The 22,058-nt window shown below is 39.8% G+C and overlaps 1 protein-coding gene across 7 annotated transcripts in view; it reads left to right on the top strand.

Moving 5' to 3' along the window:
• Positions 1-22,058, top strand: part of Ptk2 (protein tyrosine kinase 2) — a 212,388-nt gene that overhangs the window by 18,625 nt on the left and 171,705 nt on the right. For all 7 annotated transcript variants that reach the window (XR_012909540.1, XR_012909539.1, XR_012909538.1 and 4 more), the window contains exon 2: positions 4,220-4,316. The gene's annotated coding sequence lies outside the window, so the exon portion shown is untranslated. The remainder of the gene's footprint in view (positions 1-4,219; positions 4,317-22,058) is intronic.

Below are 22,058 nucleotides of genomic sequence, written 5' to 3'. Positions count from 1 at the left end.
TTTGCAATATCATAGGATTGACTTGTCTGGATCTTTCTTTGCCAAAGGAATTGAGTTTTTCTGGTTCTTCTCAGGTAGAGGACAATCGTTTAAATCTCCCTTGCTTCATTTTTTCTCCTTCATCTACCTGTTGGGGGTACTTCCTTTTCTTAATAAACCCCAGTTTTTCTTCACAATGACTGGTTCTGGAATTATTTTCAGTGTTTCAGTTACCTGAGTGGAAGTCTGTTGAAGGAGCTCCTCAGGTTACACACCCAGCAGCATTGATTGCATCTCCTCCTTACACCAACAAATGACTTAAATTGTTAGGATGTTGTTGATTAAGAATTAGTGAGTTTAGCTCTTTTTTTAGCAGTTAGCACCAAATGTGTTTCTAACGGCTATTAGCCATATATATAAATGTAATTATTGATACCTTGGAAAATTTCTCATCATGTATTTCAATCCCACTCACCTCCCAGTCCCTCCTTATCTGCCACTCATCCCTGCAGTATGCCCCCCAAATTAATTGAAAACAAAACAACCAAAAACCAACTTGCTCCTCCATCTTTCCAACACCTCTTCATTCATCCTAGTACCAGCCATATGGTTTATAACTGGTCAGTGCTCATGTCAGTGCTCACCTCGGTGAAGAGCTTTTTGTCATAGATTCTTTGTAAAGCTCCACTTATACTTTTTGAAAAAAGTGCATGGGGGAAAAAAGTAAAAAACCAGGCAGTGGTGGCACATACCTTTAATCTCAGCATTTGGGGGGTAGACGAGGTGGATCTCGTGAATTTGAGGCCTGGTCTACAGAGCGAGTTCCAGGACAGCCAGGTGTACTCTGATATCCCTGGTCTTGGACAAACAAACAGACAAAAAAGTACGTGGGTATGTGTGCCTTGTGTCCACAGAGTCCATAAGATGTCAGATCCCTCGAACTGGAATTACAGATGGTTGTGAGCTGCCACGTGGGTACTCCGTATTGATCTTGGGTCCTCGGGAAGAACAGCCAGTGCTCAACTACCCGTCCGTCTCATACTTGTTTTAACAGAACTTCTATTGGAACTCAGAATAGTAGTGCAGATATAAGAATGCTAAGAAGTCAGTGCTTGAATCTCTAATTTCTTCCTTGATTATCGTGTGACCTTGGATAATTTGCTAATTTGGTTAAGATTTAGTTTCCTTCCATGTAAAATTGAAGTAGTGTTAGTGAGCTGAACATGCCAAGTACTTGAAAATGTGAGCGCTAACATGGTGGATAGTATTTTGGTTACTTGGATTAGTAAGTGATGCATGGTAGGAACTCTGTCAAGGTGGATTATACATTAGAGTGAGAAGCTTGCAAAGCATGGTGGCAACAGCAAAAAGGTATGTATGAGAGAGAAGAGTTTCTAGGACCCAAGCTATCTGCTTGTATTGCTCTTAAAATATACTTAGTTAAAAAATATATTTCATTTTGTACTAAGTCAAGTTTCAACTTTTCTTTATCCACCTGGAGCAAAATAGCATAAGTATTTTAATTATATAATTTGTAGACTCTCTACTTTAGGCCCTATTTGAACTAGTTCATGCTGACATTTTTACTAGTTTCATAGTTAAATTATATTGTTTTATATTCTTAAATAAGATTGGAGTAAGGAACAATTAGAACATACCATGTCTTAAGTTACCCCTGGCTAAAATAGCAAGCATTCAGTGGCATTAGTGCTACTAGAATGGAATGCTCTTACTGTTTAATATCTACTTACAGAACAAAATAAAATAGTTATTAGGCCGGAGAGATTAAGAGCACTGGCTGCTCTTCCAGAGGCCCTGGGTTTGTTTTCCAGCACTCACATGCAGCCACACAACTGTTTGCAGCTCCAGTTTCATGGGCTCCGACACCTTCTTCTGGCCTTCTTAGGCATGAGGCATTCATGTAGTACACACATAAGCATTCAGACAAAACATTCATACATATAAAATAAATGGATCTTTAAAAACGAAGAAAATAGACATAAAGATTTAAGACACGAAGCCAATATTATTTACTTATTACTCTGAGGTAGAAGTTAAGTTGAAAGAGGCGTAGTAAAAGTAAAGGAGACTAGCTTGGAGTGTGTACAATGTTGTTTGAGCTATGTCTTTGACAGTGGGATTAGGAAAAGTTGTGTTTTGTTATTAGTTTTTAAGAAGATTTATTATGTTTTATGTGTATCTCTGTATATATATAGTACCATTTGTGTGCAGTGTCTGTGGTAACCAGAACTGCAGTTATAGATGGTTATTGGCTGACATGCGGGTACTGGCAATGGAACCTGGAACCTCTGGAACAGCATTCTCTTAGTTCCTGAGTCATCTCTTCAGCCCAATTATTAGATCTTTTTAAAAAAATTTAAAGAGTGCTGGGCAGTGGTGATTCATGCCTTTAATCCCAGAACTTCGGGAGGCAGAGGCAGATCTTTGTGAGTTGGAGGCCAGTATGGTCTACAGAGGGACTTTCAGGATAGTCAGGGCTATACAGAGAAATCTTATATCTTTTTGTTTTGTTTTGTTTTGTTTTTCTGTCCTGGAACTCACTTTTTAGACCATGCTTCCAGGCCTCCAATTTACACAGAGATCTGCCTGCCTCTGCCTCCCTGTTGCTGGGAATAAAGGCCTTGTGTCACTACCACCCAGGCATTGTGTGCTTTTTTTAAAAGAAAAGCAAAAAACCTGATGAATCCATTTAATACGGCCTGTATGTGCATGGGTGTAGGACCATCTACTGAAGCAGGTACTCCAAGCAGCAGACCAGAGGCAGTGGACAGCTGCAGCAAAATGGTATTTGCCAGACATAACTGTATTGTTGCACACATTAACTCAGTGGTTGTGCCTGCGTGTTCAAGGTCATGCAAGCTAGAAACCTAGTATGGATGGTGGAGAGGTTCGTGCAAAGAGCAACCTATATCTTTGTTTCGCGATTGCAAAGTTCTACCTCTAGGCTACTAAAAGTTTGTGTCTTTGTGTTTCTTCCAAGTTGCCCTCCCTCTACTCTGGCCTTCCTTGTGTTTGTCTCTGTCTTCTGATTAGAGGCCTTTAGCTCATGTCTTTATTTCCTTGTGAATTCAGAACTTCTTCGGAAGCTTTAAGCATGTGTGTGGGCCTTGAGTTTTTGCATCAGGATATTCTGTACAGGCCTTCTGTCAGGGAATCTGGTGTTGTCTAGTCTTTCCTATTTGGCTAACAGTTTCTTTCCTACAGGATAAAGATCTAGATGCCAGATTCTAGGAGTTGAGTGTATTAATGTAGTGGGAAGCTGAAGTCAGTGACTCAGTCTACCTCTGTGTGAAAGGTACTCTGCCTTTTCCAGAGAGTGACTCTTGGTCTACTCTCAGGTGATGAGAGAGGGGGCTATATGAATGCAGGTTGCCCATGCTCTGCAGCATTGGCAGTCTTCACACCTCAACGTTACTGCATCCAATGCTTCTGCTTCTGATCCTTTGTTCACCCTGCTGTGGAAATGGAATTGGTGCCTTGTCTTTTTAGACCTGTGGTCTGCTAAGTCAGACTGTGTTTCCCATTTAAAATTGTCTGTCTTTGATCCAGAATATTGCCCTTCCCCTGGTATTTCTTGTTTTGATGTCTTGAAGCTTTTTCAGTTTATCAAAGTTTCTATTCTTTTTAGTTGGTTTTGACCTTTATTTGATTTTTGAACTTTGTTTTATCTCATTAGCCTAGTTTTAGTGGGAACAAGAAAAAGGTTTGTATGTTGTTGCTTATCTTGAACCTTGTCATTTTTTTGAGCAGGTTATGCTTATTGATTATCTAATAGTTTTTAGTTACATATATGTATCCTCTTCACTGGGTTCAGGTTTGCAGATAGCTTCCATGTGTTTGTCTTTAAATTCCTTCATTGTGCGGGCAGGGCTGATGAATGCGATTATCCCAGCAATCAGGAGGCAGACAGGTGGATCTTTGTGAGTTTGAGGCCAGTCTGCTCTACAAAGTGAATTACAGGACAGGCTTCAAAGCTACAGAGAAATTCTATCTTGAAAAACAAAACAAAAAATCATTCTTTGTCTAGTTGTTTTCATGGTGGACATGAAGAGAACTGTAAGAGGGTGAGCATGGTGGGACTTAGAGGACTTAGAGAATTGAAATGGGTGGGTGGTTAAGCTTAGTGTTAGAGCACTCACCCAGCATCCCTCATCTGTTAAGTAAGTAAATAGCAGTGAAATAGAGATGTTTATGCATGTGTGCATCCTGTCTCTTCCAGGTCTCTGGACTACAATGAAAAGAAGAAACAGATACTAGGAGGATTTTTTTTATAACAGCTATTTTTTTTTCTCAAAGTCACTGCTGCCTTCTGAACTGTGAGTACATTTCTCTGTGTTTGTACCTTGGTGCTGCTTATTGGGTTTTCTTTCCCTTGTCCAGAGTCTCTGACATACAGGAGAATGTAGCTGATGGATAGGACCAGGGAAGACCTGTAATTTGTGTGTGGAGTCTTTTTATGTGTCTAATATTAGCATTATGATGTTGGTTGTTCATAGGACAGTGCTTGGGAATCGCTCTGGACATTATAAACACTCTGAATTATAGTTACTTATTGAATTCTTACAACCAAGTTAAGATCAAGATCTGCTGTTTTACATTTACATAAACTCATAACAGAGAAGTTAATAGTTTCCAAGTTAGAAGTGTTGGTACTGGTGACTGTGGCTTTAGAAGAGTGTTCTTTACTGGTGTTTTACTCATGAAAGTTTTACTTCAGATTTTGTCCTAGATTACTTATTTAGGGCATAGGTCCTAACCCCAAGTGGATGCCTGAAATCTCAGATAGGACCAAACCATATGTATGTTATGTTTTTTCCTATACATGCATACTGGCACCTGTGGTCATGCCCATCTTTTAAACATGGCTGTTTGGATCCAAACTCAGGTTCTTAGCAAGTAATCTTTTCCTACTTAATAAGCTGTTGCCCCAGCCCCACTTAAGTTAAATTTTCTACTTAAACCTAGTTTCTCCTTGGACAAAGGGATTATAGACTTTTCTCTTAGGAGATTTTTATGAAGACACTGTGAGATACATTTAATGTATGTTCAGCACTCAGTACCATTAGCAGTTGTGTTAGTTAGAGTTACTATTGCTGTGATAGAACATCAAAAGCAACTTGGGGAGGAAAGGGTTTATTCACTTACTCTTCCTTATCACAGTTCATCTTTGAGGGAAGCCAAGGTAGGAACTCACACTGGGCAAGAACCTGGAGATAGGAGCTGATCCAGAGATCATGGAGGGGTGCTCCTTACTGGCTTGCTCTTCTGATTTGTTCAGCCTGCTTTCTTATAGAACCAGGACCATAAGCTGAGGGGTGGCCCCACCCACAATGGGCTGGACCCTCCCATCAGTCACTGACCCTGACCACATTTTAATATTTTGTCGATAAAGAAATCTTGAAAAGTTTATGGACTTTATTAGACCTGGACAATAAAGTGCCTTCTTACCATTGCAGGACACCCTGTTTGTTCCTCATAACTATTTGGCACAGTGTGCAAAAGCAAGTAGAAGGAAAAAAGAGCACATCCCCGCCCCTCTAACCTAAATGTAAGAATCCTAAGAAATGCAGCCTGTCTCCTAGGATCAAACTTTCTCCCACTTTGAGCATTTGTTTTGCTTTTTGTTCAAGACTATCATGTAGTCCAGGACAGCCTTAAACTCACTGTGAAGCTGAGACTTGTTTGCTTTCTTACTGCTTTGACAAACCCCTGACAAGAAGTAACTCAAAAGGCAACTAAGAAATGCTGAGAGTGAGAGAAATCATCTTCTCCAGTGTCAGTTGGTTATCCAATACCAAATGGCCAGCCCTGAAAACATACACATGCAAGAAACATGCAGACTGAACAGGTTGTATTATATGTTTAGGAACACACATGGACAAAGAGAGCAAGGGCGGGGGAACATAGGAATGTTTGGAGGAAGGAAAGGAAAGGAAAGGAAAGGAAAGAAAAGGAAAGGAAAGGGGGAAATGATGCAATTATTATCACCTCAAAAAAGCAGCAACCCAAGGAAAAGGTTTATTATGGCTCAAAGCAAGGGTACAGACCATCATGGAATGGAAGGCACACTGGCAGGAGCATGAAGCAGCTGGTCACAAGCAGGGACAACTGCTGAATGTACTAATATACACTTTTTTTTAAAAAAAATGTATTTAACTTTATTTTATGTGCATTGGTATAATGGTGTCAGAGTCTCTGGAACTGGAGTTACAGACAGTTGTGAGTTGCCATGTGAATGCTAGGAATTGACCTGGGTCCTCTGGAAGAGCAGTCAGTGTTATTAACTGCTTAGCCATCTCATCAGCCCCTTGATGTACACTTTAATTGCAGTGCACAGGAGGCAGAGATAGGTAGAGCTCTGTGATTTTAAAGAGCATGGTCTACATAGTGAGTTCCAGGCCAGCCAGGACTACATGATGAGACCCTGTCTTTTATATATAATGACACATATATCTTTATATTTCTACACACATACACACACATACACAAAATGCTGACAGTACAAGACATACCCCCATGCTTGATGCTTACAAGTAGTCGATGAAGCTACACTTTTCTGTTAGCAGAAACAAGGAACTGAGCATTATTTGCAAGCTTTACAGAAATGATAATATATTCAAAATGCATTTAAAAAGGAAATGAAAATTAGAAGAAACATCAGTAGCTTGGCAGGTAGCACTGTTCTGTCTGTTAAAAGCGTAACTACCACATGTACATTTGAGCAACCACAAAACTAAGCTTTGATGAAAAGCACTGGAGAAGTTGGCACAGCTGTAAGGAACTCTGGGCAAATTTCCTTAACTCTAGACTCAGTTTCTTATCTACGAAATAAGAACATAAAATCACTACCTTATTGGATTGCTATATAGAATTAAGTAAAAAGTAGGGAGAAGTACTTTCTGTATAACTATAAAAACGTGAGTTCAAATGTCAAGACTCCATGTAAAAAGCCAGGTGTGTGACCTGGAGAGATGGCTCCATGGTTAAGCATGATTACTGGGCTGAGTATGGCGGTGCATACCTTTAATTCCTAGGACAAGGGAGGCAGAGGCAGGAGGATCTCTGGGTTTTAGGCTAGACATGACTATATAGGGAGACTCTTTGGAAAAAACACGAGTGATTGAGTCTCTTGCAAAAGACCCAGGTTCAGTTCCCAGCACTCACATCAGGCTGCTCAGAACAGCTTGTAACTACAACTGCTAGGGATTAGATGCCTCTGACCTCTACAGACAACCACACTCAACATGAACACACACACACATAATTAAAAATCAGCCTTTAGGGCTGGAGAGATGACTCAGTGGTTAAGAGGATTGCCTGCTCTTCCAAAGGTCCTGAGTTCAATTCCTGGCAATCACATGGTGGCTCACAACCATCTGTAATGAGGTCTGGTGCCCTCTTCTGGCCTGCAGACATACATGCAGACAGATTATTGTATACATAATGAATAAATAAATATTTAAAAAAAATCAGTCTTTAGAAGAAAAAAAAACCCCAGATTGTAGTGCAAGCATCCATACTTCCAACATGCGTTTGGGGATAAGAGACAGAGCCACAAGAATTCCAGAAAGCTCAAAGAACAGGTAATTTGTAGAGACATCTTAAACAAGGTAGAAAGTGAGGAACACTTGAGGCTAGGTCCTCTAACCTCCATATGAGTGCCATGGCACATACATAAAAGGTAAGATTCAAGCAGGGTGTGGTGTCGCACACCTTTAACCCCAGCACTTGGGGGGCAAAATTAGCTGTACTTCTGAGTTCAAGGTCAGTCTGGTCTACAAAGTGAGTTCCAGGACAACTAAGGCTACACAAAGAAACCTTGTTTTTACAAAAAGAAAAAAAAAATTCAGAATTCACCAAATACAGCTACCACGACTGTGGCTATGATGTTCTAACCACAGTTTCTCAGTCACAGTGTCAAGATTGAAATGTGTGCTCTTCATACACCTGTGTATAAATAGAAAGCTTCAGACTGAGTTCAACACAAGGCCCTGTCCATCCATGAGTTCTGTGCATTCATATGAAAGGAACTGCGGTGTCTGCAATTGCAAAGACTGTGTACAGGCCTTATTTCCAGTCACTCTGCCTCTGCATTTCAATATGTGCAGTGCTTCTTTTCAAAAGCAAGCAATCTGTCAGCTCTCAGCTTTTTACCATTTTACCTTTGACAGCTGGTTTCCCCTGTGGCTCTAGAGATCTGCCTGCATACCTCCATAACATGTTCTCAAGCCACCTGCTTGCCCTCTCCAAACATAAGCTAATTACTAAGCAATTTCCTAAGTTTCTCCTGGAGTTCATCTGGTTCTTGGAAAGACTGAAGCAGCAGCACTACAGCACTGACTTCTACACCAGTGAATTGGCTTGAATACCCCAAGGCCAAAGTCATTACATTTCTGTGACAAGTAGTCTTAAAGAATTTTTTCATGAAGCAGGATATGAAACACATTTTTAAATTTACCACTTGGATACATATGTTCTGATATGCTCTATGTTCAAGTTTTAGGACTACAATAAAAAACTTTTCATCCATGTTTAATAACAGGAACCTAATTCCCATGTAATCTGGTTTGAAGTTCCCAAGATGCTGTCTGTATTAAGGCAATATGGTATGTACAATTTAGTAAAAGTCCCAGCAGACAAGATTTTTAAGTCACTGAAATCTATACTCTACAAGGCCACGCTTTTTCTCCCATTTATTTCTACACTAAGAAGACTCTCCCTTGAGGAAGGCCTGTTCACAGCAAGCTTCCCCAGGAAGGAATCCTCAGTTTTTTGCGCTTAGTTTGCTTGCCTTCTTCCTGGTAATAGAAATGGATAAAATACTATAGGTTCCTCTTATAGTAAAGGTAGGCCTCCAGTGTTCCATCCTCTCACAGAAAATGGGGGTCAAAGACAGGCACTCTAGCGGGAGGTTACCTGGCTATATTCTTGGGAAGGCTTCACAGCTTACAGAGAGGGTGAGGACCTTTAGCTAGGTCAAAGCCAATGGGAAGTGTAGGTTGTAGAAATTTTAAGTTCAAGAAAATAAGAAAACAGAACTTGAACAAAAAAGAAAATAGAATCGTACTACATAAATGTACTCCATAATGAGCAATGTTTACATAATCACAAACACTAAAAAGTAAAGTGTGGATCCAATCAAAAATTATCATAGAGCCAAGCAGAGAAGGCATGAGAGAAGTATCGTGGAATTGTCCTCTGGGCATGGCACAGCCACTGCAGAATTGAATAGAACAGCATACTCACACCCCAGAAGACCCTCACAAGATAAGACCTATTAATATTCTCTCCTAAAAGGGGCAGGAATGATCATGAGTAGACTCTAACCTGAAATTCTAGCTACCACACCCTCTTGAACCCACCCCAGTTGTTTGTGGAGAAGACAAGGGGTGGGTTACAAAAGGCGGACTGAAGTGGAGACTCCAGGGATGCGGATTTCCTAAGCTGTCACTCATGCTGGGGTAGGTCTTTTTGGTGATGCAGATGCCTTTCAGTAACCCATGTTCCTCTAAGTACCCAAATTATCTCACTGGTTCACCAAACTAGACTCAAATGAAATCTTTTCTTTGGTCTGTCAGAGTCCTGTTGTGATCAATTAATGTTGTTTTTGAGCATCTCAGAAATGTCACACAAAAAGTAATTTATTGATAAAAACTCCCTTCCTGCCCTGTCGTTAAGGTTGACATGGACAACAAGCACAGAAATCCTATTATGAAATAGATTGAATTGCTGAAAGCAACAGCTAAAACAAAAGAGCTGAATCCAAGAACCTCTGGGAACTCTTGGTGGGTAGGACTGAAGCCTGCTATTTCTGCCTGACCATTTCAGCACTAACTTCTGATCCAAGTACAAACACCATTTTATTTTTTTTTTTGTTTTTTGTTTTTTTTCTTTTTCTTTTTTTTTACAAACACCATTTTAAAGGAGGATTTATGATTACATCAAGCTGAGTAAAACCCATTGTACAAGTGTTTAGCAGAGACATTTCAAATAGCATACAAGTGATTTCCTAGGACCAAACCACAATATCCTTTCTTATTTATTTTAGTTTTTTAAATTGTGTATTATTTTATGTGATGGAGGTGTTCTGTCAACATGTATATATACTAAATGCATGTAGTACCCATGGAGGTGTCATGATTAGAAAAAAGTATAATTCCCCTGGAGATGGAGTTATGAATGGTTGAGAGCCACCGAATGAGTGCTCTAACTGCTAAGCCATCTCGCTAACCTATCCTTCCCTACTTTTAAGTCTCTTGGGAAATAAAGGCCAGGGAGAACAGACTGCTGCTCACTTACAGTAGGTAATACTGTTCACCTTACATGTTGGGCTTCATGCACAGCACCTAGCAGACACATGGAATGACGCCTGCCTGCCTGCCTGAGTAGTAGGTATATCCAGATCATAAGTCCCTCTCACACTCAGCTCTACCCCTTTTCTCCTGCCCACACACTGACTACTAACAAATTTTACTGTCTTGACATCCTAGCTCCACTTGTTTGATTGCTATTGTGCTACCCCAATGTCAACCTCTGCTGGTTTTCTTCATATTATCTCAGAGAATTTGTCTTGTCATGAGCTCAGAGTCAGACTCTCTCAACAAGAGTTGTTCAGTTCACCAAACACTGCACATTCTGTCTGTACTGTTGTTAACTCGAGTACAATGATCTTTCTCCCCTGGATCTACTTGGCTAATACATTCTTCTCTGCTACATCTGGCTCCTATCTCATTTAGCATCAATGATTATTATGACCATCCTATGTAGACCTAAAATGCTAACTACAAACTATGGCATAATTTCTCCCACTGTCCTTCTCAATTTTCAGTATATAACACAGAGTACTCCTTAGGTTTACAGCCCATCAGCTACTCTACAACTCTGTTCAAGACATTCCTTCTACTTAAAACAATTAAAAGTGCCATGGGGCTGGAACTTAATATGAACTCAGCAAATATTTCCTGAACTTAACTGCACAGTCTAACAATACCAGCTCTTATTGTCCCATGACCCAATGTATATTCATGGCCTCTTCCAGATTCTATATGGGCTACTGAGAGCTACCACTAGACAGAAATATTACTACCTTAAAAACAGGCAATTTTAGTTTAATTCTCATCAACTGCAGTCGAGCCCATCATCCCATGATGAGCATTTTATTTATTTATTTATTCATTCATTTATTTATTTATTTATTATGTATACAATATTCTCTCTGTGTGTATGTCTGCAGGCCAGAAGAGGGCACCAGATCTCATTACAGATGGTTGAGAGCCACCATGTGGTTGCTGGGAATTGAACTCAGGACCTTTGGAAGAACAGGCAATGCTCTTAACCGCTGAGCCATCTCTCCAGCCCATGATGAGCATTTTTATACTGCAAAGTTTCTCTTTTCCTCAACCACAAACTTCTTGCATCTACTCTTGTTAGTACCTTCTCCCACACTTCAGTGACAGTCACATGCCCTACTTCAGAGAAATGCAGGTCTGTACCTAAAACTACTTCAACTTTCCCTGACATTCCTGCTACAAACATAGCAGAGACTCAACAAACATTGATGCAACAAATGGGGAAACCAGCGAATAGAAAAGTAAAATATTTTGTATAAAGTCCCACAGTCAGCAGTCAAAACATCAAAGTTTGACTGCAAGGCCATGACTCTAGGACTGTGACTTTCTCCTTAGCCATAGACAGATGAAACTATAACCTATCACTTAAATCTTCACAGGACAAACCAACACACTCCAACCTCCACAACCCTCATACCACAAGTCAACACCTCTTTAAATCCTTTCATGACATCTACATATACAACATCCAGAGCCCTTAGTGGCGTCATGCTCAAAATAATAGACTAATGAGTTCTACTCTTCTGAAGACTTCTAACAGCACAGAAATAAAAACAAAATGCAATCAGAACAAAACCAACTAAAGAACACAAAAGGGAGAATGTTATTTATTAAACACAAGTCACATATTCTGTGGATATTGACATGTGAACAGAGTAGTTTGAACTCAGTTTTTCTTTCTAATTGGATCAAAACAGACTTTTTTCATGTGTTATTTGTTTTTTTTTTTTTTAAGGTTTATTTATTATCTATACAGTGTTCTTCCTGCATGTATGCCTACAGGCCAGAAGAGGGCACCAGATCTCATTACAGATGGATGTGAGCCACCATGTGGTTGCTGTGAATTGAACTCAGGACCATTGGAAGAGCAGCTGAGCCATGTCTCAAGCCCCTTCGTGTATTATTTGTATAGGACAATTTTTAGCATAGACATGCCTTTTGAGAACATGTAAATTTGGAGTACTTGCTTGGTTTGTTTGTTCTGATTTATTTTAACCTAAAGGCATTTATTTAGATATAAGAAAATTGTGTATTATGGAGGTTGTGTTTGAATTAGCACAGGCAGTGGTATTTTAGAAGTTGAGTTATATTAGGATTCTCCCATGTTGTTTAAGCTGTGGTAGCTCTGGAGATATTTTACCAGATTTAAGTTAATAGAAACATTCTTTCTAATATCCATAAGATAAATTTAATCAGTCTTCAGTTCTTTTAATTGGTAATAGAGCACAATTATCTTTAAATTGCTAGAAGTGAGAAAATGCACAGCATGTAAAAGTAGACCTTCCTGAACCTAAGAATTAATTACAGGTGCACATTTAACTACCTCCCTCCCTATCTTTTCTTTCTGAGACAGGTTCTTTTTGGCTTCTCTGTGTAGCCAGCGCTTTGACTGTCCTAGAACTTGCTTTGGAGACTAGACTGGCTGGCCTCAGGCTCACAGAGATGAGACAGGTTCTTATAAAGTAGATCAGGTTATCTGTGAATTCATAGCGTTCTGCCTGCCTCTGCTTCCCAGTTGCTGGATTTAAAGATTTGGGTTACAATGCTGGGAATGAATTGAATTTCTTAAAAATATTCATGAAAGTTTACTGGTTTTTTTTTTTTTGATAGTTTTTGATACCCTATTGAGCAGCTTCGTAGCATTTTCCCCTCATAAAATGTTGCTTTAAAAACCACAGCAGTGAGTGGGAGAGGAATTAGTAGAAAATATGTGTGCAACTGAGTTTTGTCTGAATCAATTCTTTATTTGACTTTTGAAAACAAGGTTGTTCTTAAATGTTCAGCCTTCAAGGCAGCACTGTAATGTGTGGTTTGGTGAGAAGAGTCATGGAGACAATGAAGCACACTGGAGTTGGACTCCTTAGGGTGGTTCTACATCCACAGTGTACTTTCTTCTGTTGGCAGCCTGCCTTGTATCTCTAGCTGGCTATGTGCGGATGCAACTGTAATATAGTACAGTTATATGATGATATATGGTAGGTACTTGGTGATAGCCTCTCGAACAGTTGGTATTTGGAAACAGAAGGTGATGACATTTTGATCCTGATGTACATGCTTTTATTGCCTCATTATATCAAGGTATTTTTCCCTGGAGATCACTGCGTTTATTTTAGTTTTTTTTTTTTTAGGAGGCTTAAAGCATGTTGTGTGTCTGAAGACATTGACAGTTGCTTTAGCCAGGTGGCAGTCACACTGCAGTTGTCACTGCCTGCAGCTCCAGTGTGGATAACAATGTGTACTACATTGGATCTAGTGTGTTACTGTTGTACTACGCACAGTGAGTTAATCACCATTTAAAATGTCTTCTACAATGTTGCATTTTGACCTATTTTTATTGAAAGGTCAGCATAAATGCAGAGGGATACTAAAATTAGAGACAGTGCTAGTAGCTGGGTGTGGTGGTGTACTCCTGTGATTCCAATAGTGAGAGATAGAGGCTAGAAAGTTAATACTTTGAGGCCAGCCTGGGCTACATGAGACCCTATGTCAAGTGCCCCAACACACTTTAGAGAGGAAAGAAAAAAATAGGTGGAATATAAATGTAAAAAAATGTTTATTTCTTATGTTGTAGGAAGAAATTTTGACAGACCTTAAATAAAATGTATTATACATACTGTAGAATGCTTGCCTAACATGCATGAAATTCTGGGATTGATCCCAGCACTGCAAAACAGATACCAACCTCACTTTTAGTTCTTCTGCCTTTAGGGTTCTCCCTGTTTAGACATCTGGTTTAAATACCAAGTCTGTGCCTTTCCATCAGTGTCATTTCATTCCTTTTTGTTGGGATAAAATATGCCAACAAAAGCTGTTTAGGGAGAAAGGTTTTATTTGTCCTACAATTCCTCCATTGAGCTAGGACGTGGAAGCACCTAGTCACTTCCATCCAGCACTGAATTAATGTGTGTAAGTACCCAGCTCATTTTTACAGTATTTAGAATCCCGTGCCTAGGAATGGTGTCACCCACAGTGGGGTTCTTAGCACCACAATTAAGTAATAAAGATAATACCCTTGGACATGTGCTCGGGCCAGCACAAATCTAGAGAGTCCCTTTGATCAGTAAGAGTCCCCTCCAAGGTATAAAAGCCCTTGACAGCAACCCTCTCAGTTGCTTGCATCCCCAGTTTTGTTATTTAATTTATTTTATAATTTAAGACATGGTCTCTCTGTGTAACCCTATTGACTTGGAACTCCCTGGGTAGATCAGGCTGGCCTCAAACTGATAGTGATCTTCTGGTCTCTTATCTTCCAAGACCTGGGATCATACCATTTTATTATTATTATTATTAGCTTTTTGTTTGTTTCGTTTTTTCCAGACAGGGTTTCTTTGTATAGCTTTGGAGCCTGTCCTGTGTGGAACTCTCTTTGTAGACCTGGCTGGTCTCAAACTCACAGAGATCCATCTACCTCTGCCTCTCGAGTGCTGGGATTAAAGGTGTGTGCCACCACTGCCCGGTGAAAGTTTTTATTTTGAAAACCTTTTTTCTTTTATTGGGGAAGACTCAGGAAGTGAAATAGTAATGATGTCTCACCAGCCATTATTAACATTTTGTAATCTAAGCACACACACTTGTTCCCTCCATGTAGATAAGCTTTTACATATTATATAGATTTGTATTAAGTACTTACTTTTTAAAGAAGATTTTATTTATTATGTGTACCGTGTTTTGCCTGCATGTATGCCTGCAGGTCAGAAGAGGGCACCAGATCTCATTATAGACGGGTATAAGCCATCATGTGGTTGCTGGAAATTTAACTCAGGACCTCTGGAAAAGCAGCCACTGCTTTTAACCTCTGAGCCATCTCTCTAGCCAGTTAAATGCTTATTTTTATTGACCCTTTGAGAGTAAATTTACTTGTCATGCACTTTACCCTTAAAAACCTCAGTGACTATTTGCTGGCAGCAAGGATGTTTTACAATGCCAATGAAGTAATTGTCAAATTAAAAAAAATACATTTGCTATATGCAGATCTGTGGTGTTGTTCAGGCAGTTTAGAGTCTGGAGGGTAGTTAGGATGTTCCTATGTCTCTATACCTTAAGTTGTACAGAATGAAGCCTAGCTGGGCAGGGCTTTCAGTCTTCCTCTGCTGCCACCGTTTTTTATACACTAATCTCTGACGTCTCCTCTACCCTATTCCCTGTTTTGCTTCAGTATAGTCAATGTCTAAATTGTGGCAGTTGACCTATTTGTATTTCTTAACAGAGGTTTTTCCCCTTGATACATAGTCCAATCTGGTTATAGGCAGTATCCAGTTATGTTTCCTTTAGTCTTTTTACTTGCATTGATGATTTTGAAGGATATAGTTTGTTTTTGTTTTTAGACTTTCCCCTAATTTGAGTTTGTATCATGTTTTCGCATGATTGAATCAGAGTTACTCATTTTTTTAGCAGGCCTGTTCCAGAGAGGATACTGGGTCTTTCTTAGGGTCATTCTAGTACACGGAACAAATCTGCTGCTGCTTCTGTTGTATGTTAGCACTCATGACTGAGGGCATATATCAAGGCAGTCCTATCAGGGACCAGAGATAAAGCTGTGCTGCTGGCAGTGGCCTGAGGAGTTTTTTTCAGAGACTGCAGCCAAGTAAAGATGGGATTCTTGACTTCACCACAGAAAATTTCAGGACAGGCCAGTTTGAAGCAAAGCTGAAATGTATTAAGAAAAGGTTTAATAGGTTTCAGCAGAAATTAATAGACACTCAAGGGAAGGCTAAGACACACCCAAGAGTCTTGGTGTGGGCTTCTCAGGAGATTTAAACTTGTGGCTTCACAGTACCCACAGAGATGATTTTGGCGAGTTTTGAAATTGTCTATCAAAGGGTGGTTAAGAATCATTTTCTCTCTCTCTCCCCCTCCCTCCCTCCCTGCCTCTCCCCCCCCCCCCCCCCCCCCCCCCGTAAATGAGTTCACATCTGGTTCCTGGGGTGCTCTGGTGCTTTGATTAGGACATGGGGTTGGTGGGAAATTAAGGTGTTTTTACTGTAGACAAAATCTTATAGTCTTGTTTGTGAGAGTTCCACATAATTTAATTGTACAATTAGGAAAGGAGTAGGGCTGTACTAAGTTATATATGCTTAGGCCTTAGGGTGGTGTGAATGAGACTGTCCCCCATAGACTTAGATATCTAAATAAATACTTGGTCCACAGGTGTTGGTGCTGCTTGGGTAGAATTAGCAAGGTAGCCTTGCTAGAGCCAAGTGTGAGGTTTCAAAGCCACACACCATTTCTTAGTTTTCTTCCTTTCTTGGAGATTAGGATGTGATCTCTCAGCTTGCCGCTACTTCAGCTGCCACATTTGTGGCTTTTCTGCCATGGCAGACTATCCCCCTGGGACCACAAAACTCTTCCTTCTATGAGTTTACCCTAGTCATAATGTTTTCTTACAGCAACAGAAGATTGCTAATACAGGCCTTAAGCATGGTTTATTGCCATTTTAACATTCATATCTGAAACATCTCTTTATAGAAGCAGTGTTATCTCTGCATCTGCAGCCTTTACAGAAAATGTTATTAATTGTGCTGGAATTCATGATACTAAGCTGACAAGAAATTTAAGCAGACTCTAGGGTGAACAATCCTTTTCTTACCCAGAGTGCTGTCTCAGTCCCTGGACTATGAGAATTTTCATGAGGACATTTTTTGAAGGTTTGGCCTGCCTTGGCTGACTTTTTGGTGTCTTCAAATATTTTTTAAGTGATTTTGTTAAATTTTTGTAGATGGTTTTATAAGAAAGAATGAAGAAAAAACAAAATCCCTTCAGAGGCTTGTGACTCTAGGTCCAAAGAACCAGAGATAGGTCTCCAAACTCCCATATCTCACAAAGGCTTATTTTTTCATGGTTTGAGGGTATTGCCCATCATGAGGAAAAACATGGTTACAGGTGCAGTGTGCAAGTAGGAGCTTACTTGGGCAGAAAACAAAGAATACTGTATTCAACTCAGCAGACTTCTTCTTTTTTGTACTTTATTAATCTGTGCTCCAGCCCACGATATGGTGCCCTCTACATTTAGGTTAGGTATTCAGTTAATCTTCAGGAAAGGTTGTTGCAAACACAACGAGAGATATGCTTCATTGATGCCATAGTCCTTTCTCTTTGTTCATATAGTCTCTTGCACCTGCAGTGACTACCCAGGCCTTGTACACTCTTCATTAATGTTTGTTTTCTCTTCTTTTTCCTTTCTTTTTCTCCTTCTCATCTTAGAGAGACTTGTGTTTCCAGAGGCCTATGGACTGGTCCACTCCAGTGGGTGTGTAGAACAGGCATTGGTATAGGAAAGGAATATTAAAGTGACATCTGCAAACTACAGTGCCGTGGTTCTGTAGAGCTCGCATGCTGTGTCCTGCATACAGAGTTAAAGTAATATTTCACAACAGTCTGGGGGCCACTCCCTTTGGGGGCCATTTTCTTTCAAACCATGACACCACCTTTCATGGGCTCTTTTTACATTAGCTCCTATGTGCTTCCAATTTTAACATCATTGGTTCCTTGTTTAGGAAATCAGGGATTGAAGTTTTCGGTCTTTTGTAGAAAGTTGCAGAGTTGTTGCTCTGAGTATTTTCTGCTCTGGATCTTAACAAACACCTTTAATTGTATAAAATGCTTTGGCTCAGAGGACTGAAATGAATCCGTACTACTTCACTCTCATGGTCCCCATTACTTGGGTGGGAGGATCGAATTCCTACCTTCCACTTCTATTTAAAGAGAAGTTTTCTTAACTTCTCAGAGGATCAATCCCCACACCTTCGGCACGAGTTGAAGTATCTCTGCCTCCCACATTCCAGGACTGTGGCCACTCCAATTCTGCTCTTTGTGAGCTGTGAACTTCTTGTGTCCTAGTTCTTTTGTGTTCTCTACTGCTAGTTCTTTATACAAACATAGAAGCATACAGCAAGTACACTTTAAGTGACAATAGACATTACTAGGTGTCATCTCTCAGAGCTCTTTATGTTGATAGTGTTACTTAATTTTCAAAATAATTATGAAGTCTATGTGCCGTTTTTTTCTTGAGACAGGTCAGAGTGACCTCAAGTCCATAATCCTCTCTCAGCTGATTTCCTGTGCTGAAGTTACAGCCTATGCCACCAGAGGCCATTGATAGATGCTAATGAATTTAACTACTGAGAAAACTAAGTTATTGGAAACTTTTAGCAAAGGAGTCAATGTCACTCAATTCCTGTGTTGTAGAGTTGGGGTCCAGTAGTTCTTGAACCCAGTTGCTGAATGTACCTTTGAGTTTTAAGGTGGTGGGACAAGAGATGATTTGGGTTTTAGTTTCACATGACTTTTCTACTTTCACAGAGTTTAATCTTGTAGTTCTTCATCTTTCTAAATCTCAGCAATGTTGGTATTAGTATCTTAACAGTTTGTTAGGGATTAAAGATTCTAAAATGTAGACATACTGTACTATGTAGAGTGCTGGGTTGGGATTGAGTCCTTCATGCCTGATCATGGTCTGTCACTCCCATTCCCTTGACTAGCACATGGTCATAGTACCAATGATGGATTTCACTAACATTTCATGGGTGTATCTCATCTTGACCTCATCTTTATTATTTTGTTGCTTCCTCTTGCTGAACCTCTCCTTCCTTTCAAATAGTCTCCCTTGTCCTTGAATGTCTTATTTTAAATATAGATTCTGTCTGAGAGGAAGTGTAGTATCTTCCTTCCCTTAATCTGGTGTGTTTTGCTTTATAGGATAGTTTCCAGTTCTATCCTTTTTCTGTTTCTCTATATGGTGAATAAATTTTTGTGTATCTGAAATTCTTTTCTGTCCAGAAGCGCTTCTTAAGATGTTAAGCAGCCTTACTAGGACTAAGGCTACTTTGCCTTTTGGCTCCACCCAGTTCAACATAGCTGAGGTCCATTCAGTGCCTCTGAGAGCCATTCTCTTCACCCTAGATCCAGGGTCGGGTTGCAGCAGGTCTGTGTTGCTGTTAAGCAAGTTATAGCATTCTGCTTACAAACTCGATTTAAATGCTCCATAGCCAGACCTCCTGAAAGAGTCAAGAGTTTGTGCTGTGGCTATTCCAAAGCTGCGTGCTATTAATTAATTAATTAATTTTTTATTTATTTTCCTGCTACCACTGAATCAGGAAAACCTCTCAAAGGAGCCACAACGTTAAGCTGTGCTTAACTCCATTCTTTTGTGTCCAGAATTCCTTTCCAAGCTTTCTCAGGCTTAACCTGGATACAGTTGACCATGTTGGTGCACTATTTTGTTGTACGAAGCCACTTGTTCATTCCCAGATGCCCAGACCCAAAATAACCACACAGAAACTATATTAATTAAATCACTGCTTGACCTATTAGCTCTTGCTTCTTATTGGCTAGCTCTTACATCCTAAACTCGCCCATATCCATTAATCTGTGTATGCCACATGGTTGTGGCTTACTGGGTAAAGTTCCGTCCCCAGTGTCTGTCTCCAGTGGGGCTACATGGCATCTCTTTGACTCCACCTACTCTCTGTATATCTCTTCTAGCCTGGTTATATTCTGTTAAGCCATTGGCCAAAAGCAGCTTCTTTATTAACTAATAAAAGCAACACTTATACAGAAGGACTTAACACACCACTATACTAAGCAGTTTTCATTTTTGTGAACATATTTTCAGAATTCTTTCATTTTGAAAATCCTGTAGCCAATGACTTACATTTTGTCCATGCTGAAGCTCCTTCTCAACACCATTCTGCCTTTTGTCTTTATGAGTTAGACCCTCTAAAATAATACACATTTGAACTTTTACAGTATCTATTCTTTTGGCTTATTTTACTTAGCAGTATGTCCTTAAGGTTCATACACTGTGACAATCTTGGTTGTCAAATTAATTGGATTAAGAAATTTTATCAGGCAGCTGGGTATGGTGGCCTATGCCTTTAATCCCAGCACTCCAGAAGCAAATGAATTCAAGGCTAGCTTAGTCTGCATAGTAAGTTCCAGGCCAGGCAGAGCTACTTAGTGAGACCCTATCTCCATTTAAAAAAGGAAAGAAGGAAGGAAGGAAGGAAGGAAGGCAGGCCTGCAGTTATTGAACCTGCCTCGGGTATATTTGTGAGGGCATTTTCAGAAGTAGGTGTTGATCTCTGGCATTTTGACTTGTAATGAAATGAATTTGTTGTTATACCATTCATCTCGTAATTGTTGAGAGTAAGCATTTTAAAGACAATTACTGATCTAATGGATAGGAATATTAAAAAATATTTTTGGTGAGTTGCATTTTCATGCCTATTGTATATTTAAATCTTGTTTAATTTAGCAATTTATTTTCTAGTGGTTCTGGTGTATGCTGGAATCCCAGCTGCCTGGATAGTTGTGCTGTGGTGGGAGGGGTTTTGACGCTGAGCTTGGGGCTTGAACCTCTTGAAGGGTGGAAGCAGCCTGTGTTTGTTCTCTTTTCTGTTAGCCCTTTGGTTTTCATTATTATTCATTTGTCCTCTGTAGGGAAATGAAGCCTGGGAAGGGCCTATTTCCTGCCTCTTCTCTGGAATCCTTATGTTACAGGTGATGACATCTGTGAATTCTGCCTTCTTTCTGAGGGTTTGGTGCCTTTGAATATCCCTATTAGAATGCTGGCTATTAGTTTGATAATAGGTGAGCTGCCCAGTTTCTCTCTTCAGTTGTTAGTGTGCCACGGGGCTTGTAATTGCATATGTGTAGTTGGAAGTATTGAGAAAACTGCCATAAGCTTTTCTGCCATCTGGGGAAAAACAAATATTGGGGCTACAGTACCTAGGTGTGCTGTACATTCACCAGAGGTTAGGGTGGTGGTAATAGGATGATAATATCTGCCTCTTTGGGTTGTTAATGAAAACCAAGTGAACAGACATTTTAAAAGTGCTCTGAGCAAGGTCTAGCACATAGCAAGTGGTAACTTGGTACTTAGGTTTGTGTTGTGGCTGACTGGCATGCAGTTAGTGCTGGGTATAGGATGAGTGTTAGAAGTGTCCTTGTTTTACAGACACTGAAACTGAGGTTCCAGCTGGTCTGGTGATGATTTATCCTTTGTTTCACAGGTAGTTACCATGAATTCAGTGCCTTCTCCAACTTCTTACAGTGTGACAGAAAAGAGAGATACAGCAGCTCTTATAAACCTGGCAGGGAGGCGAACAGTGGTCTTACCAGCACTTTTGGGAGTTTGTTTTACTAGGAGGCTTTTTGTCTATGCTCAAAAGGTATTTGGCCCTTTATCCATTAACAGAGCTATAATGTTTGTCAAGCTATAATTTTCTAAGAAAATTGTCTTATATAGTAGAAGCAATGAAACACAGTGAGATAAATAATAATTAATAATCTTTTGTTGTTGTTGTTTGTTTGTTTTTCAAGACAGGATTTCTCTTCTGTGTAACAGCTCTAGCTGCCTGGAACTCACTTTGTAGACAAGGCTGTTCTGTAATTTATGGAGATTCGCCTGCCTCTGCCTTCCAGAGTGCTGGGATTAAAGGTGTGCATTACCACCCGGCTGATAATTGGCAATCTTAACAGATATTAGCTTAGTATGAGATTCTTAGCATTGGAAAGTTGTCATATATTATAAATACTAGATGCAGGTTGGAAGTGTTGCATTTATTTAAATGTTTAATTCCTAATGCAGACATAGGGAGGGTCATAGACTTCAAAATATATACATGTGTAGTGTGAATACTATTTTTCCTAGATATTCCTCTAGTCAGCTCTCAGAAGAGCATTTATTTCTCTTTTTGCTCCCAAAAGTAT

The sequence above is a fragment of the Microtus pennsylvanicus genome, chromosome 2 (genome assembly GCF_037038515.1).
Source record: "Microtus pennsylvanicus isolate mMicPen1 chromosome 2, mMicPen1.hap1, whole genome shotgun sequence".
In the NCBI taxonomy this organism is placed as follows: Eukaryota; Metazoa; Chordata; class Mammalia; order Rodentia; family Cricetidae; genus Microtus; species Microtus pennsylvanicus.
The sequence above is the reverse complement of the archived record's forward strand: the minus strand, read 5'-3'. Positions and strand labels throughout refer to the sequence as shown.